Source organism: Agelaius tricolor, unplaced genomic scaffold, assembly GCF_023055355.1.
Source record: "Agelaius tricolor isolate 1412-34295 unplaced genomic scaffold, bAgeTri1.0.p SCAF_17, whole genome shotgun sequence".
NCBI lineage: Eukaryota > Metazoa > Chordata > Aves > Passeriformes > Icteridae > Agelaius > Agelaius tricolor.
In genome coordinates this window covers 16534152-16549733 of record NW_027269277.1, presented here as the reverse complement: position 1 = coordinate 16549733, position 15582 = coordinate 16534152, and the positions used below count along the sequence as shown (strand labels likewise).

General features: G+C 44.2%; 1 long non-coding RNA gene across 2 annotated transcripts in view; it reads left to right on the top strand.

Moving 5' to 3' along the window:
* LOC139597393 (uncharacterized) overlaps nt 1–15582 on the top strand; it is a 43840-nt gene that overhangs the window by 11167 nt on the left and 17091 nt on the right. Inside the window, exon 1 of one of the 2 annotated variants that reach the window (XR_011681591.1) lies at nt 14218–15567. The exons of the other annotated variant lie outside the window; for it this stretch is intronic. This is a non-coding gene — a long non-coding RNA (uncharacterized lncRNA). Of the gene's footprint in view, nt 1–14217; nt 15568–15582 lie in introns of those variants that run through there. 2 annotated transcript variants of the gene reach the window in all.

Here is a 15582-nt window from a genome sequence, read left to right as displayed (position 1 = left end):
TGCTGGGAGTTGTTTTGATTCTTTGGGCAATCAGGGCCAAGCTGTGTTGGGGCTCTGGAAAGAGTCACGAGTTTTCATTATTTTTTAGCCTTCTGTAAGTATCCTTTCTGTATTCTTTAGTACAGTTTAGTATAGTATTCTTTAATACAATATAGTATCATAAAATAATAAATTAGCCTTCTGAGAGCATGGAGTCAGATGCATCATTCCTCCCTTCATTGGGGCACCACACAAATACAACAGCCACCCCCACCTGGGCTGGTAGGGGAGGCTGAGCCCCAGAGAGAGAGAGACTCCAGCCCATCTCCAGGGCCAGGGGCAGCAGCCATTGGGGTGTCCCCAGCACCATCAGCACTGCAGGGCCTGGAGTGCCTCTGGGAAGGGCTGCAGAGAGGGAGCTGCTCTGCAGGTCAGAGCTTTTCCTGACCACAAACTGACCCCTGGGCTCAGGCTGACCTTCTGCTCTGAGGGCAAGGACAGCACCCTGCAAAGCTGGCCATGCTCTCAGGGACTCTGTGGGTACCCAGCAAAGCTGGCCATGCTCTCAGGGACTCTGGGTACCCAGCAAAGCTGGCCATGCTCTCAGGGGTTCTGGATAGCCCAGCAAAGCTGGCCATGCTCTCAGGGGCTGTGGTAACCCAGCAAAGCTGGCCATGCTCTCAGGGCTCTGTGGGTACCCAGCAAAGCTGGCCATGCTCTTAGGGACTCTGGATAGCCCAGCAAAGCTGGCCATGCTCTCAGGGACTCTGTGGGTAGCCCAGCAAAGCTCTCAGGGACTCTGTGGGTACCCAGCAAAGCTGGCCATGCTCTCAGGGACTCTCTGGGTGACCCAGCAAAGCTGGCCATGCTCTCAGGGACTCTGGGTACCCAGCAAAGCTGGCCATGCTCTCAGGGACTCTGGGTACCCAGCAAAGCTGGCCATGCTCTCAGGGCTCTGTGGGCACCCAGCAAAGCTGGCCATGCTCTCAGGGACTCTGGGTGGTAACCCAGCAAAGCTGGCCATGCTCTCAGGAACTCTGTGGGTACCCAGCAAAGCTGGCCATGCTCTCAGGGACTCTGGGTACCAGCCCAGCAAAGCTGGCCATGCTCTCAGGGACTCTGGGTACCAGCCCAGCAAAGCTGGCCATGCTCTCAGGGGCTCTGGGTGGTAACCCAGCAAAGCTGGCCATGCTCTCAGGGGCTGTGGTAACCCAGCAAAGCTGGCCATGCTCTCAGGGACTCTCTGGGTAGCCCAGCAAAGCTGGCCATGCTCTCAGGGGCTCTGGGTACCCAGCAAAGCTGGCCATGCTCTCAGGGACTCTCTGGGTAGCCCAGCAAAGCTGGCCATGCTCTCAGGGGCTGTGGTAACCCAGCAAAGCTGGCCATGCTCTCAGGGGCTCTGTGGGTACCCAGCAAAGCTGGCCATGCTCTCAGGGCTCTCTGGGTACCCAGCAAAGCTGGCCATGCTCTCAGGGACTCTGGGTACCCAGCAAAGCTGGCCATGCTCTCAGGGTTCTGGATAGCCCAGCAAAGCTGGCCATGCTCTCAGGGACTCTGGTAGCAGGTCAAACCTGGCTCCTTCCTGCCCCTCACACAGGGATTTGCCTTTTAGATGGATTTTCCACCCTGTCCCCTTCTCCTGCCTGCTGCTGGGAGGAGGTTTAGGGCCAGGACTCCTGTTTGCATCCCAGGGCTCTCTGAGGGGCTGGGGGCAGCAGGCAGAGGTTGTGCCCTCCTTGGCAAGGAAGGGTCTGCAGAGCTGCACCATTTTTTGCAGCCCTCACTGTGGCAGGAGGGATTTCCTCTCCTTTCCTTGATATTTTCCTGGCTTCCTTCATGCTGGTTGCTATTCCCAAGCACTTCTCTGGCTTAGCCACAAGGTGCCATCAGCAGACACTGCTACACCAGTACTCAGGGGCTGGAGACAGACAGAGAGCCAGGCAAGAGCACCCTGATACTACAGAGAGGGAAAAGCTAATTAATAAAAACCATAAGCAGAAGGAGATCAAAACACAAAGGAAAACACACCAAGGACAGGCAGCTGCACCCCTGTGCCCCTTGCAGGTTTTTTGCTGCTGCACTACCAATCTCAGGTCAGATTTGGGATTTTTTGTTAAACTGGGTTTAATCCTTCTTGCCCCTAATGGCAGTGGCACCAAGCAGGGTCCCTGCAGCCCTGTGGCCCCGGTGCTGGCTGCTGGCAGAGCACAAACCACAGGGTGTGGCCCCTGCCTCCCAGGCTGACCATCTGATCCAAGGCAATGAGCACATCAAGGGGAAATAATTGGAAAAGGGAGAGCAAGAATAGGCTTGGATACCATTTGTTTGACTTCTTCAAATCCAGAAAAGCCATTCCCAACCTGCTTGGTCGGTTTGTTTATAGACAATTGGCCAATACCACAAAATGTCTCTCCAGATCTTTCATGATTTGGTATCAATCCCATTGAGGAATGTGGTGTCTGGACCAAATTTCTCCCTGAAGCACCCTATGAACTTCAGGAATTGGAAATCCTTGGCTCAGTGAAAATAGATTTTTGCATAATATTTGATTTCCCCTGGGTCAAAACAAAATAAAGACAAATTTACAAATGTCACTGCAAATCACGCCTTGTGCAAAAATGTGACATTTTGGTGCAATCCTGAAGAGCATCTTCCTGAATGTGAGAGAGAAAAGAGAATTTCCTGGTGAGATTTTGCAGTGCCCCTCTCAGGTGTCAGCTCCACACAGGCAGAGGTCTGGCAGGGCAGGTGACAGTGAATTTACAGAGCAGCTCTGGAAGGAACAGCAAACAGGAAGGGAAACCCAGGACCCACCTGAGATCCCAGCATCAGCTCTGGTGGAGACAGGTGTTGTTTACAGAGCAGGGCAAATTGAAGTCTTTTCAAGTGTGTGAAGCCTCTGCAGATTGTACAGTTGTTTTCTGACAGGCTGAATTTTGGAAATTGGGATGGAGGTCCTGGAAAAGCAGGTTATACTCCCTGGGGAAGGAGAGGACACAAAGATTTTCCCAACAGGAATTATTACAGTTCTGCTGGGAGCAAAAATTGGGTGGTAGGGGCTGATTGCCACTGGTCTGGAAAGGAAGAGCCAGGACAGGAGTAGGTGAGAGTGGAAGAAGCGAGGAGGATGAGGATGATTTTGGAGGAACTGCCATGCCCAAAAGCACAGCACCAGTGCCAGAGCAAGGGGGTGGGTGGGAAAGCTTGGGAGGAATGTGGGGCAAGGAAGGTGAGGCATGTGCTGCCTTCCTGGATGTGAGGAACTTCTCCCTAATTGCATCTCCGAGTGCCTCTGACACAGCCTGGCTTGTTTGCCCAGCTTCCTTTTTGGCTCCTTTTACAAATTGACCCATTTGCTTCACTTTGTGTATTTTTAATTTTCCTTTGCAAAATAGCCACACTTTGGGCTCATTTGGTAAATTAATATTAGTGCTTCAATAAGGCTGCTATCAGTCCTTATTTTACACTAAATCTTTCCTACAAGTTTTTCTTTCTCCCTCCTCCTCTCTATGACTAATAGATATAATTTCAACAGTTTGACTAACTGCCGTGTTATAGAAAAGGCAGTAATTTATACTGATGTAATGGCTGTGATAAAAATCATTTGTGTGCTGATTTTATAAATTAGGTAGGAAATGTGAGTGCCTCTGAAAAATGAAGTGCTACCACATGAATTCCAGTGTTGTTAATGCTTCATACCTTTCTGCTTCATTAAACCAATTTCACGGGGAGATGAGTTAGAGGAGGAAGCTGTGCTGCTTAAGAGAGGCAACAATGGTTTATTGAAAGAAATGGGGATAAGATTAAATTAAGTGCTACTTGAGAAATATGGAAATACAAAAATATTCAAGCTTAGAGATGGTGAATTCAAAAATATGATAAGTTGGCTCTTTCATACCCAAAGAACTGTCTCATCATAATTGCATAGGCTGAATTCACAGGCTACTAATTAATATTGAAGAGTTTCTTGAACCACTCTTATAAATGAATCAGAGTGCCCTAGAACTAATTTATAACTATTTCCTTTTGGAAATCAAGACAACTTAAAATGCTGCTTTCTGTGCATTCCTATCTTAGCTGCTAAATCCTTTGAAATTATTTCTGCCATATATCTTATATTTATTTATAATTTCACATATTCCATTTATCAGCTGAATTTAAAGGGAAGACTGAAAAAAAAAAGTGTAAGATTAAGAAGCCTTCAGGTCTGGTAAGACCCTTCTAATTTAGGATAGTAATCTGGAGCAGCCTAAAATAACTTTTCTGGCCACTTTTTGATCTGAATTCAGCTGCATTAAAACCAATGTGTTTCCGTTAGATTTATAGCAGAATTTTTTTTTTTCTGATTGAAAATATGTAATATTTTCAATATTATGTATTGTATATAGAATATGTACCTTAAGGAAGAATATGTTACTTAAGAAAGAATATGTTTATGTCCACAGAAGGCCTTGGAGATCAGGTATGATCTACAACTCAGAGGCTAATTGATTTTTTACCACTTCCATAAAATAGCTGCAGCTATTTTATTCCCCCCCCCCTCCCTTGAGGACGAGAAGTTTTCATTCTCAAACCACTAAACCCTATTTGTCCTGTGGATGGTGGAACATGTAAATACAAAGGGAGTCATTCATTAAATAAGAGGCTTATGCATACACAAGTTTTAAAAAATGCATAGTTTCAAAGCCCAACTGCGAGGCTGCCATTTTCCCCCAGCTCACAATGAGAACCCTGTGTACAAGTGACCCAAGTGCTGGGATTTGGGCCAGCTCCCAGATTAGCACAGAAAACACGTCCAGGCTCCATCCCCTCCTCCCCCTGATGCTAATGGGGGCTCAAACTGTGCCCATGGGGGGATCTCAGGGACAGCAGCACTGCCCTGCTTTCCCTCTGTGCTCTGGGGGTGCTGCCCACAGGATCTGCTTTGAAATAACTGGTGCTAGTTGAGACAGAGACAATGCAAAGCAAATCTCCATTTGCAGGTTTCAAACTGGTTTTTGTACAGCATGCATGCTTTTTATACATTTTAACAAAACTCATCAGTTTACACTTATTGGTGACTAGAAACAAACAAAGTGCTCATTGGAACAGGCAGTTGCAGGTTTCTCTTATTTATCCTTCCTTTTTTCTTGGTTTCTTTGTCAACTGTTGGAGTTCTGGATGCTGAGAATTTCAGACTTTCTCTACAGACAGCCTCTGACTCCCAGGAGAGCACTGCATTTGACCTGAGGCTGTGGAAAAGGCTTCCACAATTGATTGATAGCACTAAGATTACAAGTGTGTAGTTGGTTAGAAGTGTGCAATATCACAAAGTAGAAAACATAGAGTTTGGGCTTTTAGAATATAGTAATACATATGCAACAAGATGGAAGTTTTAGAGCAGAGGCAGGTTATTCTTCTTTACCTTCTTCTTCATTCTTCTTCATGACCTTGGTAGAAAATTCTTTCAGGGGTAAACATGGATCCTCTTATCAAACACGGATCCTTTTATCGAACTTCTCTCTGGCTGACAGAAATTGCTGTAATTGCAATTAAAAAAGAAATTGCTCTTCCCCAATAACTCACCCCACAAAAGGGGATAATGTGCCAGGCAGCTCTGAGGCTGCATCCTGCCAAGTGCTCTCCATTCCCCAGCAGGAGGAACCAGCACTGAGGATGCTCAGCCCTTCCCTGGAGCAGCTCTGGCTGTCACAGCACAGCTCAAGGCTCCTGCCAAGGGTCTGCCCACCAAAGTGCTGGGCACCATCCACTCCTGGTGCTGCTGGATGGCTCCAGTGGGGTCTGGCACTGCCCAGGACTGGCCTGGGAGGTGTAATTCACCATTCAGCTCATCTGCAAGCACAGTGCACAGCACTCACAGCACTCTCTTACTGCTCTTCCTCTCTTTCTTCAAAATCTGTGGAAGGAAGGAGGGAATAGGATAGCAATAAAAATGGATTTCCTGCCAGTGCAAAAATACTGAGAGTCCAAATCCTTTGGCACTGCACATAACAAAAAGTTATAATCTTGGAATTTGAAATGATGAGATTTTCTAAAAATAGCCATTTGCTTTTACTTTAGAGAAATAGCATGTTTTGACAATTTTTTTCAGAAAAACAAAAGGAACCTGTATGTCCCCATTAGGATATTTAGTATAGACATCAATTTCTAAGGAAAAAAGTGCTTTGAAGCAGCCATAATTGCACAGGATGCATATGGCTTATCTTTGAATGACTCATTCAGTGAGCTTCTCCCTCCTAACTGTACCAGAATAACATTTTTCATGATCCTGTAGAGATACCAGGACATTTTCTCTGCACTTTGGTGAGTTGTCAGAGGTTGGACTATGGCATTCCTTTCTCTGTGTAAGGTTGTTCCTGCCCATTTGCAGCCAACCCTTCCTTACCCTGCCTGGATGCTGAGGATGGAGCCCAGACTGGTGTGGGTGTGCTGAGTTCCTGCCTGAGCACTGGTGTCACTGCTGGTGGTTGTCACCCAGGCTGCCAGAGATCAGCTCCTGGTCCCTCTGAGCAGTCATGGGAGCTCTGCTTGCTCCTGGCAGCCTGTCACAAGTCTGAGTTTATTTTTACAAATTCAGTTTCTTTCTCTCTTTGATCACGTATTTGATTTTCTCCTTCTTTCTCTTTTGAATAGTGTTTTTATCCCCTCTAAGTTTGTTTTCTTTTTTTGGTCTCTTATTTTTTCCTTACTCTTTCCCTGCCCCTTTACTTTTTCATCTCTGTACTCTGCCTTTTATCCTGCCTAAGTGAATGCAGCTTGTTTTGAGTCCAGGAATAGAAATGCTTGCCACTTTCCCTTTGCTCTGCTCCAGGCATGTGTAAAGCAGCAGATAAATGTTGACAGCATTTTGTCTTTGTACAAGTTGGGCTTACTGCAGGCATTGAGTGCAAATTGCAGGATAAATTCACGTGCTGAATGCTGGAGAAGAATTACTTCAAAGATCTAATAATGGGCAACTGAAGCTGCCCACAGTTGCTAAAGCATTTAGCTTAGTGAGACACTTATAAAAGGTAAACATAAGCACAGAAAAGAGCTCTGTAGTTTGCCTGTATAGATTCTTGAACTCCATTCTTTTTTGTATCAATGTGCATTTTGAATCAGTTCATTAGAAGAGAATGCAAGATAGAGGTTGGTTTACAGTGGCCACAAGATTTTGGCACATCGTGAGATATCTCACTCTTTTAAACACTGAGTTGTACAAGAAAATCTCATTTTTTCTACCCCAATTGTATTATTGCCCTGGTTGGTTTTAATTTGGAGGCTTTCTAGCCTCCATATGGAAGAATTGCTTGCTTGCTTTTATTAGAAACTGCTTGTGCATCTTGGGACCAGCTTTGCTGTTTAAATTAGAAATGTTATGGGTTTTGTTTCTATATTTTAGATAATCTGAATTAATTTTAGAGATGTCATGGTAATGGGTCACTATATCCAGAAGCAGAGCTTTGTAACAAAAGTGTGAAATTCCCAGAATTGAAGCTCTTGACCTGCACAGTTTGGGTCAGTTTTCCACAAGTCTTGCTGCTGCTGCTGCTTCCAAATTTCCTTCTCATTGAAACCATGGCCAGACAGGAGAAGGGGCTGAAATATTCTTTATCTTGTCATAAATTAGTTCTTCTCTGTCTTTCCCAGCTGCTCTCAGCTCTACCAAGTGAATGGTTTGTGCAAAGGTGTGAGATTTAAATTCTCCTCTCTTATTCCCACTGTCACATCGATGATTTCCCACCCTCAGAACTGCTGGTGCCAACACCAGGGATTGATTTGTTTTGCACAGTGGAAATGGCAGGGCTTGGTATGCTCAGCCCATGGAAAATGTGGACACAATGAAATGCTTTACTGGCTCATCTCTAGGTGAGTCTCATGCACATCTCTTGCAGGGTTATGAAACCAAACTCTGAATAGTTCTGTGGCCCTGCTCATCAGCTGGCCAAAAATCATCAGCTCACTGGGGCTGGATGCCTCATGCTGTACATGGCACTTTCTGGAATGTTTTATTCACTCACTGAGCATTTTGAGCCGTGGAAGTGACTCATGAGCACAAATCCCAGTACATTTAGCCTTTTTCACTTTAGGATGTGTGTTTCCAGAATCAATCATTAGTTGGATTTTCCTGTCAGAATAGCACCCTCCAAATGTGTAAACTTGGTGCCAGCATCAGAACAGACTGGTAGAAAATCCTGTCTGATATCAGAATGGGGAAAATACCAAATACCTTTATTTTCTATCCCCCAATGAGATGCAAGTTGAGACTTTTGAAAACAGCATTTAAACTTTTATATATTGTTTGATTTCATAGCCAAGACACGAGTCAGAAACTTTTGGGGGCTTTTAGTGCAGCTTTTCTCCTTTAATGAAGTTGAGCCCAGCTTGTTCACCACCAGCTCCAATTAGTTCCTCACCACCCCTGTGCTTACCAAGCTGATGATGCCACTGGTAAAGTAGATATAAAATTTACTCACCAAAGTTTTTTACTCACTAAAGTCTAAGCATCAATCATTTTTAAGCAGCAGTGACAATCCTTGGTTAGCAGAAATGTCAAAGAGTGGGTGGAACATTCAGAACGAGGAGCTATCATGATAGCTGGGATGGAATGGGAGGGAAAACATGATCACAGCAGGGATCAGTGATCAATGATCAATACCATTGCAGGCAGAAAGAGGCCCCCCATTGACTCCCCCAGCCATGGGCCTGGGCTTTTCATGCTTTCTTATCTGTTGACATCAATGTTTCTCTCACGTTATTGACCTGCAGGATGGCGCTGAGAGGAAATTCTGGAGCTGGCAATAAAGTGCACAGCTCCAGAAAGGTGAGAGGAGACATGAAACTGGGATCTCAGCAGTGCAGGAGGAAGAGGTGAGTGAGCAGAGCTGCCCTGACAAGCAGAGCAAAGCAGTGCCATAGGAAGCAGGGCCTCTCTTGAGGGGTTTTTGCAGGAGGTTGCTGCTCTTTGGCTGTAGAAGTCCTTTTACTGTTGTTGCAAACTGCAAAAGTAATATTTCTTGATGTTCTTTGGGTAGAATGATAAGTGCTTGTCTAATTCTTGCATATAAATTGGAAGACTTTTTCCTCTGTTTCCAAGGTCAATATTTTTCTGCCCCAGAACTTGTTCCTTTTATAGTGTATTAGGCACATATATTGTTTCTTGGCTGTTTCCCCTAATGGAGGTCTATCTTGAAGCAAAATTTATATATTTTCAAATCATGTGGTCTTTGAAACAGGTGTGTGGCTCCCACTCCCAATCTTTCTTGCATGAGGTTCTTGTTATAGTTAATATGAGGGCCTATACAATCATGGTTGTTGCCATCATGAGTCTGGTTTGTCTCTGTGGCTGTAACTCAAACGTGTGTGTTTGCCTTTCTCTGAAGGTGCTGCTCTTATTTTCCCTAAATGTGCCATAGGAAAAAAAAAACAAACAAACAACATGACATGGAACAATGATGACTTGTCCTGCCTTTATCCCTGTGTTTCCTTTCTGCTAGGAGAAATGCTGCACTTGAAAGTCTTGTGGTTGATGACTTTACAGAGTTTGGCATCTTCTGGCACAGCTAAATATATTTTAATGCCAGGAAAACATTTCATAGAACAATGGGCCTTCAACCCTCTGTTAGAACATTAAAAGAAAGTGTTATAAGTTCATTTTAATATTCAGCTTCTCTGTCTGTTGTGGAACTATGAATCTCCTTCCCTCCTTAAGAATTTCTAAATCAAATTATGACCTTTGTAGCCTATTATACAGACCTCATAAATGGAAATAGAGCCAAAATAGGCCATGAGGAAGGTGCTGCTATAATTAGTGCTCTTGCAGAGAAAGAGAGAAAAGTATTCTGAGGTTTCTTCTTCTTTCTATGGATAAGAAATATAATAATATATTGCCTGATGATAGCATGATTCCCATGCAAATGGCAGGGGCTGGTGGCTTATTTAACAGGCCTGGCCTGTAGCAAGCCTCCCTTCCCCGCTTCAGTTCAAAATTGATTATTTTAATACAGAATTCCTGAATGAAAGAGGTTCTTGGCCTTTTCCTGGGCTGTTGAATAATGTATGTGGGAGAAAGCAAATAGAAGCAGAGGGTCTCAGCTGCTGGAACAATGGGCTGAGCACAGAGCTGAGGGGGCACATTAGTTTATCATTGCCTTGTCAATCCTCATAGGCTGGGAATCGTGGGATAGCCTGGAAAGAAGCAGCTGCTGAACGTGTGGTAAACTGACCGGGGCACTTTGGAGAGACCACTGCATTTACACATCTGAAAACAAGATATTGATTTTCCCCACAAAGCTGGGCAGAAATAGCCATCCTGGAAAAAAAAAAAAAAATATATATATCTGGATCGTGGCTCGTTTGCAAAGCCCTGGTGCTTTCCTGGCTGTGCCCAGGGCTGGGAGCTTCCTCGTGATGGGGCTTGCAAATCTAAAAATAGTCTCTGCATAAACTTTGCTTTTCCTCCTCGGTGATTGACTGCCCTCCTAATCCTTTTAGTGATTCAGTACAAGTAAAATGTAAATGCAAGCGAGCTTTGTGAATGTTCACAAAAATATTTTCCCTCGATTCGTGGATTTCTCTTTTTTTTTTTTTATTTTTAAAGTTACATATTCCCTTTTGTGGAAGCATTTGATTGATCTGGAAGATGCCTTTGTGTGATATGCCTGATATCACAGCTCTGCCCTTTCTAGTGGAAGTGGGATTCACTTCTGAACACCAGTTTGGGTTTAGGACACATCCTCAGGCACAAGAGTTTCTTTCAGAAGTGACAAAAATAAGAAAGTGAAGCAATGCTTGACACGGGCAGAGTGGGATGATTAATTGCTTTAAACGAGGAAAGGTTTAAGGCAGAGATGAGCACACATTTCCTGGTGATTAATATTCAGTAAGATGCTGATGTCTTGCTCTAGGCCCAGTTATCAGGATGCTTTTATGTGGCTTTATTGCCACATGTTGATGATGATTACTTTAGCTCTCAGAAATCCTGTTTATGACTCAGGATTTTCTCTGCTGGGTGCACACAAGAATATGCTCACCGTGTGAATCACAACAGGTTAAGAAGTTTCCAGTGAAAATAAGTGGCCTGTCAGAGGGGACACATTTTTTGTCTGTGTAGGTCTAATTGTGGATCCAGATTCACCACAGGGGCAATGAGCTGGTTTGTCCTCATCTCTGCAGCTTGAAGGACACAGCAAATGTGAAAAACTCTGGGGTTTATGAGCTGCTCTTATGATTCTGTGTGTCAAAAAGCAGCTGCCTCATCACTCAGCTGGTGTAAACATTGCATTTTAGCAAATGTTGTAAAAGAAATGAATATTTTGATATGGGATATCATCGTCCATAGGCAAAAGGAGTCCCAAAAGCAGGACAAAATGAAGGCATGAATTTGTGCAGGGAATTTCCAGATTGTTACAAGGTTTTCCATCTGCACAGGTACAGGAAATCAGGATCCTCATTGCCTTCCTGTCTGATATTGTGATGAGAGCAACAGAAGAACTAGAACAGGATAAAAAGGTTTTTCTGCACCTTTTTAAAGTCAAGGAGTGTTTAACACCTTTAGTGTGGTTGGATTCCTCTATCAGTGAGCTGTATCACAAAATATGATCACTTCAAATCAGGGTTCTAAGTCTGCATCTGATAAAGGAATAAATGCTCAGTCTTCCTGGTGCTCAGAGAAGCCAGATCCTCCTGCTGATTGTAATGAGAACTCAGTGATTTTAAAAACAGTTAATTTCATTCAGATCTGGACTCAGCACTCTGGGTATAGGCAAGTATTGTCTTAATTCATTATTTCTGAGTAGGGAATCAAGGCAGATTTTGCTCTCAGATGTGATCAAGCTTAACCTATTAGGAATTCACAGATTGTGCTGTGTGGTTTCCTGACATCTCTGGGCTCTGGTTGGAGCTGGTCCCTGTGAATACCCTCCCAGCAATAACCACATCCAGAAAATGTGAGGGGAGACACTTAAATTCTGTGGTGAGAATCTCCTGACTAAGCAGCAAGGAGAAAAGGCTGAATGACATCAGCCAAAGACCAAATTTATCATTTACTGGAACTTCACATTCTATTTGCTTCAGAGATCTTCTTTTGAACAATAACAAGCTCAAAGTGCCTGATCTTTCATCCCTTTCCCTGTGACTTTAATTTTGCACTGGGTGAGCCAGAAAGGATCTTCTTAAACTGAAACAGAGGAAGGGTTGTTTCTCCTATACATTAATATAATCCTACAAAATTTACTTGAATTAATTGCACAGGCAGAAAGCAGTAACAGAACAAGATGAAATCTTGATCAAAAAGCTGCAGTTTCAGTGTCCTTCCTTGGTGAAACAAATGCCAATAATTTATAAGTCAAGAAAGCATTGGTGGAGTTTTACTGAGCACTTTTAAGACCAGCCACAGACTCTAGATTCATTAAAATCCATTAAAATTCATGACTTATAGAGTGATGTGCCTGTCAGCTCGGCTCAGTTTCCATTCTGGTGGCACAATCATGCCACTTATCCATGGGATAATCTCAGCAACATGTCCCAGGTTATATATATTTGAATGCCTTAAATTCAAAGCAAGAACTACCCTAGAAGTGAGTATAATGAGGGAATATACAAATATAGGCAAGTGGGGTTGTAGATCCCAGACAAACCTAAAAAATCCCAGTGGAAATGACGAGTTACAACACCCTCAAATAAAAAACCCTTGCAGAATTCCTTGTAGATGCCACTTTACTCCTCTCCCAGCTGGACAAGCCCTTGGTTCCTCTCCTGCCCTCCCTCCCTGGCCATGCCAAACCCTGCTGTGCTGGCTGTGCTACCCCACAATCTCCTTTCCCTCTTCCCACTGCAGCTCAGGGAATTTTGTGCCTCATTTTCCGCCAGCCTGGCCCTGGATTGCCAAGCTCCTGCAGCACCCCTTGCTCCTGGCTGCTCCCATCAGAGCCCAGCACCTTTCCCTGTGATGCCCAGCAATGTCCTTTCCTTGTTTTGGTTCCCATTTTCCCCTCTCCCAGTTTACAAAGCACTCTGCAAAGTTAAACATCAATCTGCCCTCAGCTCCCAGCCCCAGAAAAGTGCCACCCTGCTCTGAGTCCTGCCTTGCTAACAAGGCCTCTATTACAAGAAGAATAGCAATATTAAAGTAATTTTCCCAAAACATTTTCTTCTGTGCCTGTGTGGTGTGGGGGAGAAGCAAGAAGGAATACCTGCATTTTCTTCCAGAGTAAATGCTTTTCAAATTACTTATTCTGCACAGCAGCTAAATGCCTTTCATATTCCCCTAAAATTTCCTGTTAAAATAGAGGCTGATGGGTATTCTTCCATTTCAAAAGATTTTTGAAATATATGAAAAGTTTTGTTAGAGAATAATTAGTCTTGCTTTGTTTACACTGATGTTACAAAAACATTTAGCTATTTTCCCAGAACAAGGATGCTTTACAGAATAAAGTTTTAAAAAATGTAATCCATGTGTTTTGTTTCAGAGGACAAAAATAAGATTAATCAGAGCTATCTGTAGTGTTAAAGTAGTTAAATTTAATTTTAAACAGTGAGGAAGTACAGAAAGACTTTTAATGTGCTCATTCCTTCTTGCCCACAGTGTTTTGCACTGGATGCAGTCTTTCACATCAAATTTTTTAATAAAACTGGCTCAAGACATCCTGTCTTTGAAACTGTTGGTGAAAGTGCAGGGAGTGAAACATTTGATTGAGAATCTGAGTTGAGCATCCTTTTCTTTGATTTGTGTCAAATTCGTTGCTTCTGTGCCCTTCCTGCTGTGTTCACCTGCAGGTAGAGGAACCCTGGGGCCTTGTGCTCCTCCTCTCCCTGGTCCTGGCTCTAAACCAGGGATCTCCTTCACCTGGCTCCCTTTGTCTGCTCACAGATAAGGCTTGGTCAGAAGTTCAACTTTTCTCTTCCAACTGGCTCACTGTGGTTTATCCCCTTTTATTGTTCAGAGAATTGTCCCAAGTGGGTGCAATGTCACAGAGCAGCCTTTGCTCCCAGAGTGTCTCTTGGCTGGTTCTTTTTAGTCCACTGCATTTTCTTGGTTGGCTCTTTTCAGTCCATTGCATTTTCTTACTGTTCCACCGTGAGTTCATTTGCCAGCTGGTGATTTCCACTCCACCTCTCTTCCCTGGAGAAGTTTCTTTCCCTTGCTGGCAGCTGCAGGATGCTGGCTGTGGAAACAGGACTGTCTTCCACTCCTGGAAAGGTCACCTCACACTGGGAGGGTGAGGAGGGGCATTTGTGAGTGCTGTCCCTCTGCATTCAGAGCTGTAAATGTGTCACTTTTCCCTCGGACTGAAAATGGAGCTGGTGAAATAGAAATCCAGTTTAATGTCATCTGATGGAGCAGGATCTGCATTTCTCTGGGATATCTGCCAATGCATCTTGTTGCCACACCTGAGGGCTTCATCTCAACAAGGCATTCATCAAATTCACCAATTCTTTTCATGCAGGATCAAGTATCTCCAGATGTGGCTGCAGGTCCTCTCTGCACTCAGACAGGCCCACAGGGAAGAGGCTCCTTGACCTCACCTGCGGGGTGGGAGTTAAGAAATACAAACCATTTCCACGTAATCTGGAAATTCCTCTGTTACATTCTGCACTTTTTGCTAGTTATTTTCCTGTATGAGCCAGGATGAAATCAAAGGCAGCTGCAGTTGAAGGTAATCAGGGGTAACTTTCTGTCAAACCTTGCTGCAGGATGTACAGCCAGAAATCAGCCTGTTCTCCTCAACCCCAGCCCTGCCACACTGTCAGGGACAAACACATCCCTGGAAGCACTCACTGCAGCTTTTCCTTCATAGGGAAGGCAAACAACCTCTCTGATGGGTGAGACCTTTATACAGGTGCCCATACAAAAGTGTGGGATTCAAATTCTCTGAACCTGAGAGAAGCAGAGAAAAGAATGATCAGAACAATTCTTATCTCATTTGCTGCTGCTGTGTTGTGCCAAAGCAGAATGCAACATGGAGATTGTTTACCCCCAGTGATGGGGTTTTGTTTCCTTGGCCTGGCAGGGCCAAGTGTGTGTGCAGACTGTGGGTCAGCAGACAGACACAAGATTTGTTCAGTGAGTTGAGTGCTTGTGCAGTTTCAGTTTAGATGTAGTGTAATATAGTATAGAATAATATAGTGTAATAAAGTAATTAATGAACCTTCCTATATCAGTGGAGTCTTCCTCATCATTTTTTCCTGCACACCGGGTGCCCTGCTTTACAATCCAAAATTTCACAGCAGCTGATCTATTTAGTGAGATGACATCCCCCCCCAAAATAATGCTGCAGAGGCTGTGGGTGTGCAAAAGGTGTCTGTGGTCATTTGGCCAGTGAAAATGTATTTATGTGCTTGGCAGATATTTAATGTCATCTGTCTTCAGATAAATCTGAACATCAGTAAGAGAAGATTCAGGCAGGAACATTGTCTTCCTCCATTCTCCAAAGATCTTCAGAGGTTTTGAAGGCCTGTTTGACTTTGCTTAGTTTAAGGTTCTAATGAGAAGCGACTTTTTCTACCTCCACAGCTCAGGAAATGCCTGTCCCTTGTGGTGGACAGGGGTCTAAATCAGAAAGTTCATCTGGAGGCTCAGCCCTGTTCTGGTGCTGGTGCCACTCCCAGGTAAGAACCATCTGC